Consider the following 13,339-nt stretch of genomic DNA (forward strand, 5'->3'; position numbering starts at 1 on the left):
GATCTCTACAAATTATTCGTTCGCAACGTGCACTTGTTTATTGTGATTTTTTTCTGCTTTCAAACTGTGTAAGGGAGACGCGCCTGCATGCCTTGACAGTTTAATTTTTTTAATATATGGTTTTACAAGCACACACACTTAGCGCATGCACAGAAAACCAGCCGTCATAGCGCGTGTACTGAACTGAATTACCTGTAGTGTCTTATTTCGTTTAAAGTGTCAAAACACTCTAGGTTCACATAAACAGGCTTTGTCTTAAGTGAATGTATCTGGGAAAGAAATTGTGTAGGTTTATCAGTATATTCGATCCATGCATTAGGTTATTGCAAATCTTAAAGTGCCAGCCTAATAAAACAATCAGTAGAATCAGTACACGTTTTATTCATACAGTGAAAAATATGCAGTTTTATTTTTTCATTTGATTATTATGTGTCTTACTTGAATGCTGCTATACCTATTTTACCTGAAAATTTAAAGCAGTTTCATTTGCATCTTTCATTTATTGTATTTGTCCATGTTTTTTTCTATGCTGATGTAATTGCCTTCTGCAAAAAAAAAAAAAAAAAAAATGATTCAAGGAAAACAATTTAAAAAAAAAAGACCGTCGTTCATCTTCGGATACAAATTAAGATATTTTTGATGAAATACAAGAACGTATTTTTTTCCTCCATTGAAAGCAACGAAAATCCCACATTCAATATCCAGAAAAGTAGTAAAAACATTGTTAAAATAGTCCTTGTGACTACAGTGGTTCAACCTTAATGTTATAAAGCGACGAGAATACTTTTTATGCGCAAAAACAAAAATAACGACTTTATCCAACAAATTCGTCTCTCTCGTCATTCTGCTACGCTAATACGTTGCAGCGCTTCCACCAGGTTTTACATCAGAATGCCGACTCAGTATAAAAAAAAAACTCTAGGATTTCATCAAAATATCTTAATTTGTGTTCCGAAAATGAACAAAGGTCTTATGGGTGTGGAACGACAGGAGGGTGAGTAAATAATGACAGAAATTTCATTTTTGGGTGAACTAACCCTTTAAGCTCATTCAAGAGCATTTGTAGCAGTGTCGTTTTACAAAATAATAATTAATAATTATATACGGAGCCCCGCACATTATATGCAGTAAAAAAAAAGTAAATCGTGGTCACGATTTAGCAAATTGAGGGAACAAATTAGTAAATCGTGCACGATTTAGCCTACGATTTTTTTTTTTTTTTTTCTGCATGTCATGTGCAGGGCTCCGTAATAATAATAATCTTTACAAACAAATTTCTTGTTTAGTGAGGCACATGCCATGTAAGTGAATGGGATAAAATTTTGAAGGCCATAGGTCAAGCCATCCAAAAAGCACCAGTATGAAAACAAAGAGGTCTGAGACCATGTTCCTCCTTAAGTGGACCAAAAAAGGATCTGAGTCCTCTTTCAGTGACAAGGACAGTGTGAACGTAAAGAGAACTGGGTCCTTTTTCACTGGGTTCACCTCGTGGTCCACTTAAAGGGGTCTGAGTTTGGTTCTTTTAAAGAGGACCCAAGTGTGAAAACTCCCTAAAACAAACTTCCAACCTACCTTTTTCATCCGAGTCCGGAGAGAAAAAGAAAATGGTGGTCGAGCAGAAGTTCAGAACAGGCTCGTGTGTCATGACGTCAGAAAAAAACGTCTGACGTGGGGTCCTTAAAGGGAAATTATTTGGGTGAAAGTGAGATATTTGAGTATCTGTGAATTTCTATGCATTTAAGTTGAAAGAGTGTACAATAATCAATTACAATTAGGAAAGCAGAAATACAAATTAAATAGACTCAAATAGTTCTAGTAATCCAACTTACACCCATGTTCACTTATTACAGTGTTATCTCAAAAATTCTAAATTATATATATATATATATATATATATATATATATTAGAGAGCAGAAACTGTATTTTTTTTTAAATTTGTTGCATAAAACTTAAAATGTGTTTCTGGATCAAAGCGACTAAAAATTATGAAGCATGTCATAATCACAAAATTAGTTAGCTTTTTATAAAAAATTTTCACAATGTAGCCTAAAATAAGCTTAATTTTCTTTTAATGTAATAGCTTATTTTACATAAGCACGTTTTGTGCTCAAATATATTTTATTGAATAAAGATAATTATTATATTGTAAATTAGGTGCTGGGATTACCTTATGAACTGTGATTACATTATAAGTTGCCACAGTGTTTCCCACAGGATTTTGTGAGATTGTGGTGGGTGGGCATCGGTCCTTCTGGGGGACATTACATTACATTATGTGAAAAATTGTTATTACATTGAAAAATTATTACATTATGAACATTTTATTACAATAATGTAATACATATTAAATTATGTGCAGTTTTTACATCATATGAGAATATTACATTATGAGTTGATGATGTGCCCTATGCTCCATTCATTCGTGGGGCTTCAGATTATCCTATCCTGGACACAATATTTGCGGTAACACCAGACTCCACTTTAATCTACTTAAAAATATATATTTCAGAAGAATACAGAATCAATCAAATATAACATTTTATTTGTCAGGTAAAAATGTATCATGCCAATTAATTAAACAATAAGAAGCCAAACCAGAAATGATAAATACACAAACTCCTAATTTAATGCTTATTAATAGTCAGTAAGGTAGTTGTTAAGTTTAGGTATTGGGTAGGCTTAAGAATGTAGAATAAGGTCATGCAGAATAAGGCATTAATATGTGCTTAATAAGTACTAATAAACAGCCATTATTCTAGTAATATGCATGCTAATAAGCAATTAGTTAAAACACTCTAAAATAAAGTGTTACCCACAACCCTCTAACAACTAAACAGAATTCAGAGTTTTCAATCTTTCTCATAATATAAATGACTTCTGTGAAATTAAGACAATTTTACCAATCGCACCGAGACATTTAAAGTAATACCAAACATGAAAGAGAAAAAGCAATAGATGCACAAGATTCATCATATGTATTGCCATTCTTTGTGAACTTTCAGCCAGAGTGAAAGGAAAAGGAGTGGGGAGAGAGGGATTTAGGATGGGTGAGGAGAGAAGATCAAGCAAATGGATTTCTGTTTCCTTGCTTCATGATCTTTTCTTCAGATTAGTAAGTTTATTGTCTCATTGCATGGTGTCTGTTTTGGTCCCTTGCATGAACCTCAATCAAATTAAACCTGAATTAAATTTATACAGTTGAAGTGCTGGAGGAAGTGTTTACAGTTCCAAGTGGTACAGATTCTGGTTCGTGGTCATCACCTTGTCCCTCACTCTGTGGCTCTGCTGTTCGTCTGCCACAGGATAATTGTTTTGAGCAGGAATCACATTTTTACTTATGCAGCAATTATAAATAACAATAAAGATGACTGCCACAAAACTGAAGACAGCAACCATAATGTAACCTGCAAACTGAAAGAAAAAAAAAATCAATATATAAAACAAAATGCTATGCCTATATATTTTATTGTGTGCTTAAACCAAAGTTGTTCAATCCTGCTCCAAGAAGGCCAGCTCCAATTTGTCCCAACACACCTGACATTTCTAGTAATCCTGAAGGCACTGATTAGCTTGCTCAGATTTGTTTAATTGGGGTTAGAACAAAATTTGCCCACCAGGAGCAAGATTGGACACCCCTGACTGAGAGCCACAAAGCCACATGTTCATGTTATGTTAGTTAGGGTTTGTTGTGGCTTTCAATTATTTATAAGCACAGGAAAAAATGTATAGCATAAATGTGCTTTTCACACTGTACTTATCCATAGGTTATCATTGTTCTAATCCCTGCATTTAACCCCGGGTAAAGGTACGTTTCACAATTGGATTAGCAGGGTTAGCACTGCTTTTGCGGTGCCAAACTTGTTCAGGTATGAAGTGATGCAGCATTAGAAGTTACAGCTACATGCTTAGCAACCGGCAACCAATCATGTGCCTCATATTCAAGTGCATTGGGCAGTCACAAAAACACAGCGCGTTGTATAGGTGCACTCACGCCATGTCGTAATTACCATAATTACAAGATTTTAACTTGTAAAAAGCATTCACATCCTCATAGAGCTCGTAATTACAAGTTGGGGATTTTCTGAGCTCCTGTACCACTTGACCACTGCAGATTCATTTAGGTGTTGATAGTGTTGCCATAGAAATGCTTAATTCCCAATCTGAGGACGTGAAGAGCTCTGAGTAGAATGTCATGTGTTGTCATCTCGAAATTTTGGTAATTACATGACGTGAACACAGCATATTAACAGTCGTTTCAGTGTTTGAGGGGAAACCCTTTATAGACCTAAAAGTCCATTCTGGAAAACTTGATAGTACAGTCGGTGATATATGAGGATGCGCAATGCTAAAGCCTTTTATGTAAACAAGTCGCATGGTGCATTCATCCAATCAACCACACTGACACCACAAATATGCAAATAATGTTAACCCACAGTTTTGGAGTGTACAGTGTGAAACATCAGCTTATGAATACCCAGGATTAATTGTTAACTTGGGTAAATTGTGAGCAGTGTGAAACATGAAGCAGGATAACACAGGATTTCGTTTACCTGGGGTTTAGAATGACCCAGGGTTAACTATAATAAGTGTGAAAAGCCCTAAAGAGAATCGTTTCATTATTTGAAGGACAGAAAGGGATCTGCTTTTCTGACATATTGTGAGGTAAACAGAGAACTACTTTAATATTTTTATAATGATATTATGATAACAGGACAAGCTTATATAGTATATTATGTTTACCTGAGAATGATAAATATATTTGCCATTCAAATCTCGTAGCTTTGGCCTCATTTTCGCATCACTCCAGTAGGTTACACCAAGACCTGCTGAGCTCCTTATCAAAACCATAACTCCTTCCAGTCAGTCATGCCACAAGCAACATAATCACCATCAAATAACAAGATGATGACCCACATAAGAGGGTGGAAACAGGCAATAAGCAAAAACCTTTGCATCGCTCAGCTCATCATTTCCTTCATCATCATTTTCTTCATTTTCTTTTTTCATTTTCTTCGTTTTCTTCTTTTTCTCTGTTTTCTTCATTTCATTTCCATCACAATGAAACCATTCCTGTTTAAATGCCCTAAAACAGAAGAACATTAAAGCAAAAATAAAAAGAGTAGGTCCAGTGAAGATGGATGTTGTTAGCAGTGCATTCTGTTCATATTTGCAAGGGCATGAAAAAAACTGTTTTTCAATCAACTCCTCCAATCCAATTAACAAAAGACTTGATGGAAAAGTGCTGAAAAATGGCTTTTGTTTCAGAAATTTAAGTGTTTCGTTTAAAATATATTTAGGCGAAGGCATCCTCTGAAGGAAGTTTGATGTTTTTGGCTACTTCCGTTTTGTTACTTCAGTTTTTAAATACAGGACAGATCTCCTACAATAAAGAAGATAAACATTAGTTTTCATGTCAGTAGAATAAATAGTTAAATCATGCCATTTTCATTTCATTATCTTTTATAAATATGATAAAACTAAAGAGTTTTTGGAGATATGAAGGATGCTATACTACTCTATAGGTACTTAATATTAACATGAGATTGGCAGAAACTGTGTTTGATACCCCCCCTTTAACATCATCATACAAGCAATATTACGAACATAAATCATGCACAGGACAAAATACATTCATTACCTTCTCATTTTTTTTTTTTTTTTTTTTTTACAGTACATCGGTTCAAATAAAACAGAACAGTATTCAATTTGAATATTATATATAACTCACCAATTCCCTTGTAAACAACTCAGTTAATATGTTGTTTCCTCTGTGTGACGCAGCTGATATAAAGTTCTGCAATGTGAAGGTTGGCAAAACAACTCTGTCTTATCACGAGTGAAAGTACAGGCCCCTCATATTTATGCCTTCTGAAATTTGGCAGGGTGGGATGTCTGCAAAAGGCTGATAAAATGTTTAACCATAGTTTTAGATGGACAGCAGACATGAATGTTGAATGTTGTTTGGACAAAAACTCATGAATAAGTTTTACTGACTTTAGGAGGTCTGTACACCAGTACACAGAGTAGGGTGGCATTTAGATAAATTTTTATTTGACAATGACCTAGCACTCACTAGGGCCATTTTAAATAGAGGCTGAGCTGTTGTTGAAGATGTGATAATGCCTGGTAGAGCCATTGATGGGACATCTATTCCCATCTATTCCCATCCTCATGATGTGTTTAAGTGGGCAGTCGATGAGAGACTAAATGACCAGTATAGTACATCCATCAGCTGAGGTAACAGAAGCATTTGTGCAAATTTTGCGGCGGGAATCCCGGTGTATATAGCGAGGCTAGATGAAGTAGGTCCTGAGGTGAATACAAAAAATCATAAAATCCCACAAATCAGTAAGGAATCCTGGGACACCACGGAAAAATCAGCAAAAACAGCTAAAGAAAGCACGACGAACATCAAAAGAAAATACTTAGTCAGATTATAAAACCACATTAGCCAGCACACCGTACAACTGCCACTCTGCAGTGCAAATATTGGAAAGGCAGCCCTTTTTAAGACCACCAGCATCAGACAACCGATAATTTGAAAGAAAGAGCTCCGTGCTGAAACCGATCATATGCGCGCTCCGCGTGTATATTAAATATCGCAACAATCGTATTTTCCATGTGTTCGTTGTCAAATTCCAGTTCAGACATGGCTCACATGTCTGAACGCAGAGCAGGCAGAGGTGAATGAACAGCACTTTTGTGACATTTGAATTCTCAGCTGGAATGCGATCTTACTTATGCAGACATATTTTCCATTTGTGCTGGTAGACAACAGCAAAACAAACCACCTGCACCAAAACTTCAGCTCTGGTCACGTCGCAGGGAAGAGCATTTTTGTGTTGTAGCACTGAGGAAACGAGCACCTACGACCCATGTCTCTGAATGACAATAATAGGCAATGACACAGAAGCAACAGAAGTGATACTTTCTCATGCATAATACCGCAATTATAATCTTATGCATACTACGGTGCAGTGATTGGATTGAACAAGCTCTTTCTCATGAATAAATGCAGAAAAGCGCTCCGAACCGGGCCTCTCCCGCCCCTGCCGCCTGTCTATCACACACTCCGAGGCCTGAACCTACATCAGATTCTGTGACATAGCTTCAACTTTGCTTCTCAAACCGGAAGAACGAAATTGCTCTGAAAAATGCAAAAATCACCAGTTTCCACTTATTGGTAAACTTTATTAGTGCTATTTGACTGCTGCCCCAATATTACGGGGCACCATACAAAGAATTTCACCTTGACAATAAAGAACAAACATGGAAGATTGTTGACTTAATTACAATTATATAATTTGGAGGAAGTTTGTCATCTGACCATTCTGAAGGATTTTTGAGATATTGTTAACTTGTAGAGCCTCTCACTGTATTATCCCAGAACTGGAACTGGAACAACAGCTCAGAGGCATTCTCTGTCTTAGAGAAATAATGTTTTATTAACAAAGTTCGGGAGGAGCACGTTCAAATAATTAACCTAATTATAGGGTTCGTACAAGGTGCTTAAAGTGCTTGAAGTACTTGAATTTGACATTTTAAAAATTAAGAAAACCTTGAAAATAGTGATAATGCTGAAAAGGTACTTGAAAAGTGCTTGAATTATTGGAAGATGATGTATATATGAAATAAGTGTTTAAAGGGTACATAAGACAGACAGTTTCTGCCAATCTCATGTTAATCTTCAGTACCTATAGAGTAGTAGTGCATCCTTAATATCTCCGAAGGGTCTTTAGTTTTATCATATTTATAAAAGATACATACGCTGTACCAAGTCATTCCAAAAACAGCTGAGCTCCTGGAGGTGTGCCGTGTGACGAGCACGCGCAGCTTTTATGTAGCGATCATCTGCAAGCTATAAATGGTCAGCTAAACAAAATGTATTTAAACACACACAATACACCATCGCATTATCCCTGGATAACTTTTTAATCACTATATTACTATAATATATATATATATATATATATATATATAAGTATAGTGAATGATGAATAATGAATTTATGAATTCACTACGTTCGTGTTGTTTACATTATATGCACTTGCACGTCGACTGCCAACAAAACAGACATTTGAAGCAGTTTTACTCACCACCTGCGGTTCCGACTCATGACCGGGATCATTATTGCTGTGACCGCTCCATCTTTCAATTTCAAACGATCGGTAAATCCAGTGTAGAACTGGGCCTTGTTTATGAAACCATAAGCGCCGATCCTGAGGACTAGAGCAGCCTCAGAAAAACACGACATATTCTCCATTCATTTTAACCAATAGAAAAAGTTATTTTGGTTATTTTAATAACAAATGTCGAGAGCACATCAATGTATTGTGTGAGCACAAAAATTAACGCTGGGTTCTCTGGGAAGCAAGGTTATCTTTCCCTCACAACCAAAAACACACTTCTTTGGTGACACTGTTGATTTTGTAGTCCAAAAACAAAGTGAAAAATCTTTCTCGAGCAAGTCCTTTGCAGGGCTGCTGACGACTTCTGTAAAGCCGAACGAGGCATGTTGATGGCCGTGCTCTTGCTCTCGCTCTGGACGATGTGCCCCATACAAGGAATTCCACCCTTTATTTCGTAATAAATGACCATACTCGAAAAAAAACTGTCCGAAGTTTATGAGAAATCTGAAGAGTATTTTTGGCACAGAAATACTCCATTATACGTCCTACTCATTTTTTGAAACTTACATGTTTAGCATGAGAATGTACTCTTTAACAGTGTAAATAAGTCAGAATGCATGAAATAGCATTAGACCCCCCCTTTCATTTTTTCAATAAACATAAAATCTTTTAACGCTGCAGCCCGTCTGATATAGACCTTATGTAGCTTATGTATTTTATTATTATTATTATTATTATTATTATTATTATTATTATCATCATCATCATCATCATCATCATTATTATTAATACTATTATTATTATTATTTTGTACTTTTGCTATTTCGAGGCATTATGATTACTTGCGATTATCTGAGTGACAAGTCTCCCTGGTGATAGTGGCTGCTGCTGTTAGGAAGAGAGAAATGAGAAGTAGAAGGCGGCAGGGAATGTCATCCGTGTTTACCTGGATTAATTTATTTATTTTTCATCATCATGAAAAGGTCAAAGCCATCAGGGGCTCAGTACCGTAAAAATAAAAAGAGGATGAGAAAAAAGAAAGCGAAATATACAGGTATATTACTAATTGGTTACTAATTGGTTAATTGTTCTGTTTTACTACAAGCTAGTCGCTCCATCATCACGAGCAAAACATGACACTGCATATTAGCACGGGACGGATTTACTACACGTCATGCTCAAAAAATCAGAGATGGCTGTTAGTGTAAATTGACCAAGTGGTAGTGTCATAACTATGACAAGTTTGACAACCAGCGTGGACCTGCCAAACGAACATAGTTTCAACAGAAAAAAATAAAAAATAAATAAAAATAAAATAATTACAAATGAGTTTGACATGAATTCAGTGCATATCAAGAAATAACTTAAAAACATCAAATAAATGCATTTCTTTGTGCTGTAATAGTGCAGACAGACAGATAGGCATTGTGATTTGGGTGTGTAGATTATGAGAATCTGTTTATGCTGGAGAGATTTATATTAATGTTACAAACAATCATGACAGGTGCACTCAACAAATTTTTGGAGAAACATAAGGCAGATGCTACTGTAGGAAGAGAAGAATCAGAGGCAAGCCCCAGTCCTAACTGTAAGTGTTTACTTCTTGTTTACAGCTTTAGCTATATAGAATAGTTTCAAAAGGGTTTAAAATGGTATGTGGCAATGCCATGTCTGATTGTACATGTAGGTGAAGCTGACACATCAAACTTAGGGACAACCACTGGATTGACACCCCTGGATACACACCACTGGTGTGTACATGTTTCTCATATGAAATACTGCTGTACAATAGTTACTCTCATACACTGGATAGGGTACTAAAAAATTATAGAACACAAATGAGTTGTGTATTGCTATTAAACACATTTTTTTTTTATTATTATTTCTACACATGAAGACTAATATACCATCTTCATTAGATTGTATTTAGAGTTAAACTAATAACAGTTTATTTTACATCTATTTATTTTGTATCCCACAACTATCATTTTTTGTGAGTAGAATACAATTTAATTAGCTTAATAAGAGTTTCAATTTGCTCTGAAATATATGATTAATCTTTTTTTTTCATATTCTTTTTTTCATCCATAAACATAACACACAGAGAGCTAGTAGAATTCACTTACAAAAAAAGACGAGGACGAGGTCTCGAGGGACTTTACAGTCGAGGGACTAAGTTCTTCATTGTGTGGTGTGGCTGCTGCTACTGATACACATCTGCAGGCTGCTGTCGTCCATTTACAACCATCAGAAAGTGAGTTGACTGTGGCAGCACTTCTAGACCCTGCTGACTGGCCAGCCATGACAGACAAAGTTAGAACAGAACTAGTGCACAGAGGACCATGTCAGTTGACACCAGACTACATATTTCCGAAAAGAGAAGATGGGAGAGGGTGCCATCACCATTACTTTTTTAGAAAATTACAGAACAGTGAAAAAATGAAGAGAAGCTGGCTGGTCTATTCTAAAATTCTGAACTCATGGCAAAATGTGACCCTGTGCTAAAACATCATATAGGTCTTATTCAAAGTGGAGCCAGCCACACCACATACCTAGGTAATATCATTCAAAGCGAGCTGATTGAGTGCATAGGGAAGAGAATTATGGAGACAATGGCTAATGAGATCAAAGAGGCAAAATATTTTTCACTAATTGTGGAATCATGTCAGCACCCCTGACAGAACAGGTCTCACATACCATTCGAACTGTGGCAGTACACAATGTGGAAGTTAAAGAATATTTTATGGGGTTCCTTGAATCTGAAGAATCCACTGGAGAAGGCCTATCATCCCTCATTCTAAACAGACTGCAGGATCTCAACATCTCTTTTGAAGATTGCAGGGGGCAGTCGTATGATAATGGGGCAAATATGGACGGGAAAAAGAAAGGTGTCCAAGCCAGACTGCTAGAAATCAACCCAAAGGCCTTTTTTGTGCCATGTGCAACACACTCTTTAAACCTGGTGGTAGCTGATGCAGGAAAAAGCTCCCCAGAAGCTGCTGCCTATTATGGTTACCTGCAGAAGCTGTTCACTCTTTTCTCAGCCTCCACACAATGTTGGTCTATTCTAAAAAGCCATGTCAATCTCACTCTGAAATCCTGGACAGAGACAAGATGGGAAAGTCGAGTGAAGAGCCTGGAAGCTGTGAGGTACCAGGCTGCAGAAGTTAGGGATGCCCTTCTAGAGAAAGCCAATGACCCAGTGGTTAAAATTGAGGCACACACATTAGCTGAGGAAGTAGGGTCATATCGCTTTGCCATCTGCACTGTAGTATGGTATGACATCCTCATCCAAATTCATCATGTCAGCAAATTAATGCAGTCAGAGTCCATGCAGCTGGATGTTGCTGTCAGTCTGCTGATGAAAACTGAGGCCTCCCTCAAGAGCTACAGAAAGACAGGGTTTGCTTCTGCACAAGCAACTGCCGGAGAAATATGTGAGAAGATGAATGTAGAGGCCGTGCTCAAGCATAAGATACTCAGAAAAACAAAACATCTCTTCTCTTATGAGTCTCATGATGAGCCCTTCAATGATGCAATGAAACAAATGGAGGTTTGTTTCTTCAATAATGTTGTGGATGTTTGCATTGAATCACTGCATGAGCGTTTTGAGACCCTGAGTAAAGTTGAAAGCAAGTCCTCACAAGCCTTCCCTAAGCTTTCAACCCTGGAGATATGTCAACAGTGTGCAACACTGAGTGACGCCTTGACTAGCAATGGTCAGTCAGATCTGAATGGAAAGGAACTTGCACTAGAAATGCAAAATTTTCCAGATTTTCCCCAAGAACACCATGACAACACTGGAACTTTTGTCCTTCATAGAAGAAAAGAAACTGAAGGAAATTTTCCCCAATATGTGGGTAGCTCTCCGAATTGCTGCAACTTCTCCTGTAAGTGTGGCTAGTGCAGAGAGGAGCTTCTCAAAATTGAAGCTCATTAAAACATATCTGAGGTCTACAATGACACAGCACCGTCTCAATGGCCTGGCCATGGTGAGCATAAACAGGGATGTTTATGGCGTGTCCACTTTTAAAGCTATCAAAAATGCTAACATGCTCAAATATGCCAAGGGCAATTTGTTTCCTTGTAGTTGTTTACCCTTTACTTCCTTTGAGCATGAATATGCAGTTGTTTTATTGAAAAGTGGAAACTGTGTATTATTGTATAATAATACTTATAGTTACATATAGTGTCAATAGGTATTCCGCCTAGGGTGCCAAAAAGGCTAGAAACGGCCCTGTTTTCACCGACACAATTCTGTTGCGGTTTCCGGCCTGTATGCTTTCAAGCCATTCTGCCGAATGGGTAACATTTATGTCCCCAGGACATTGTATGTATAAATATGCATGACAATTAACTCTAAAATACATTTTATTATTAAGCAAAATGTCCTGAACATTACTTTAACTGCAAATTTAAAATATATAATTTAAAACATTTTTAAAAACTACTCCCTGCATGTCCCTGCTATCAAAACCTAAACTTTATCATGAAATATAATTTATAACTTATAACTTTCAGAAATCTTTTTTTTTTTTTTTTTTGTATTGCTGTATGACTCCATATACCATCTATGCTAAACAAAAAGACATTTCATAAGAAATCCATAATATATTATACAAAATACAAATTTTAGTCATGTCCCCAGGTTTTCACTCAGTCCTGTTACCCTCGCACATTGCCACCTCTAAAAAACTTGAAACATGTGCCACAAGACACATTTTCAACAGGAAGTTACATCATCTGGATCTTATGCAGGCCATGAGAAGCCCAAAAGTAAGTCCTCTCATTTTAATTTCTGTATATTTGATGAAATTATAACTATGACTGAGAAGGTCATAACGTATACTGTCCTGTTACCTAAATTATTTCTTTGATGTTATTTGTTTATTTTAAAAATATTAACTTTAGATAAGTCACTAGAATTTGCTTAGTGTCCTCATGCTATTAGCATGTGGCAATTTGTCATGTATTTGATCATTTTTTTTGCTTAAAAACTCAATCCTGTTACTTACAGTCCTGTTACTTATATGAAAAATAACAGGAGTGAGTATAAGTAACAGGAGTGAGTAGAGTCCTCTGTTTTGTTGATTTAATAGTGTGAATATTAGTTATATGTAATACTATTCACCTGTATCATGAGTTTTACAGTTGAAATTACTTAAATTGTAGATTTTTAGGATTTGTTTTACAGTGTGAATGCCATGCT

At 36.4% G+C, this 13,339-nt stretch overlaps 1 long non-coding RNA gene across 3 annotated transcripts; it reads right to left on the reverse strand.

Annotated features, from left to right (window-relative positions):
• Nucleotides 1-361: 361 nt before the first annotated feature.
• Nucleotides 362-5,961, reverse strand: LOC127519415 (uncharacterized). Of its 3 annotated transcripts, XR_007931810.1 has the most exons (6): nucleotides 5,730-5,961; nucleotides 4,949-5,381; nucleotides 2,386-3,412; nucleotides 2,169-2,252; nucleotides 1,573-1,676; nucleotides 362-545 (listed from the first exon to the last, which is right to left on the reverse strand). It is a non-coding gene; the product is annotated as an uncharacterized LOC127519415 (long non-coding RNA). The 3 variants fall into 3 exon arrangements; XR_007931812.1 differs by lacking the exons at nucleotides 2,169-2,252; nucleotides 2,386-3,412; XR_007931811.1 differs by lacking the exons at nucleotides 362-545; nucleotides 1,573-1,676; nucleotides 2,169-2,252 and having other exon boundaries at nucleotides 2,527-3,294.
• Between the last annotated feature and the right edge of the window lie 7,378 nt (nucleotides 5,962-13,339).

Source organism: Ctenopharyngodon idella, chromosome 9, assembly GCF_019924925.1.
Source record: "Ctenopharyngodon idella isolate HZGC_01 chromosome 9, HZGC01, whole genome shotgun sequence".
In the NCBI taxonomy this organism is placed as follows: Eukaryota; Metazoa; Chordata; class Actinopteri; order Cypriniformes; family Xenocyprididae; genus Ctenopharyngodon; species Ctenopharyngodon idella.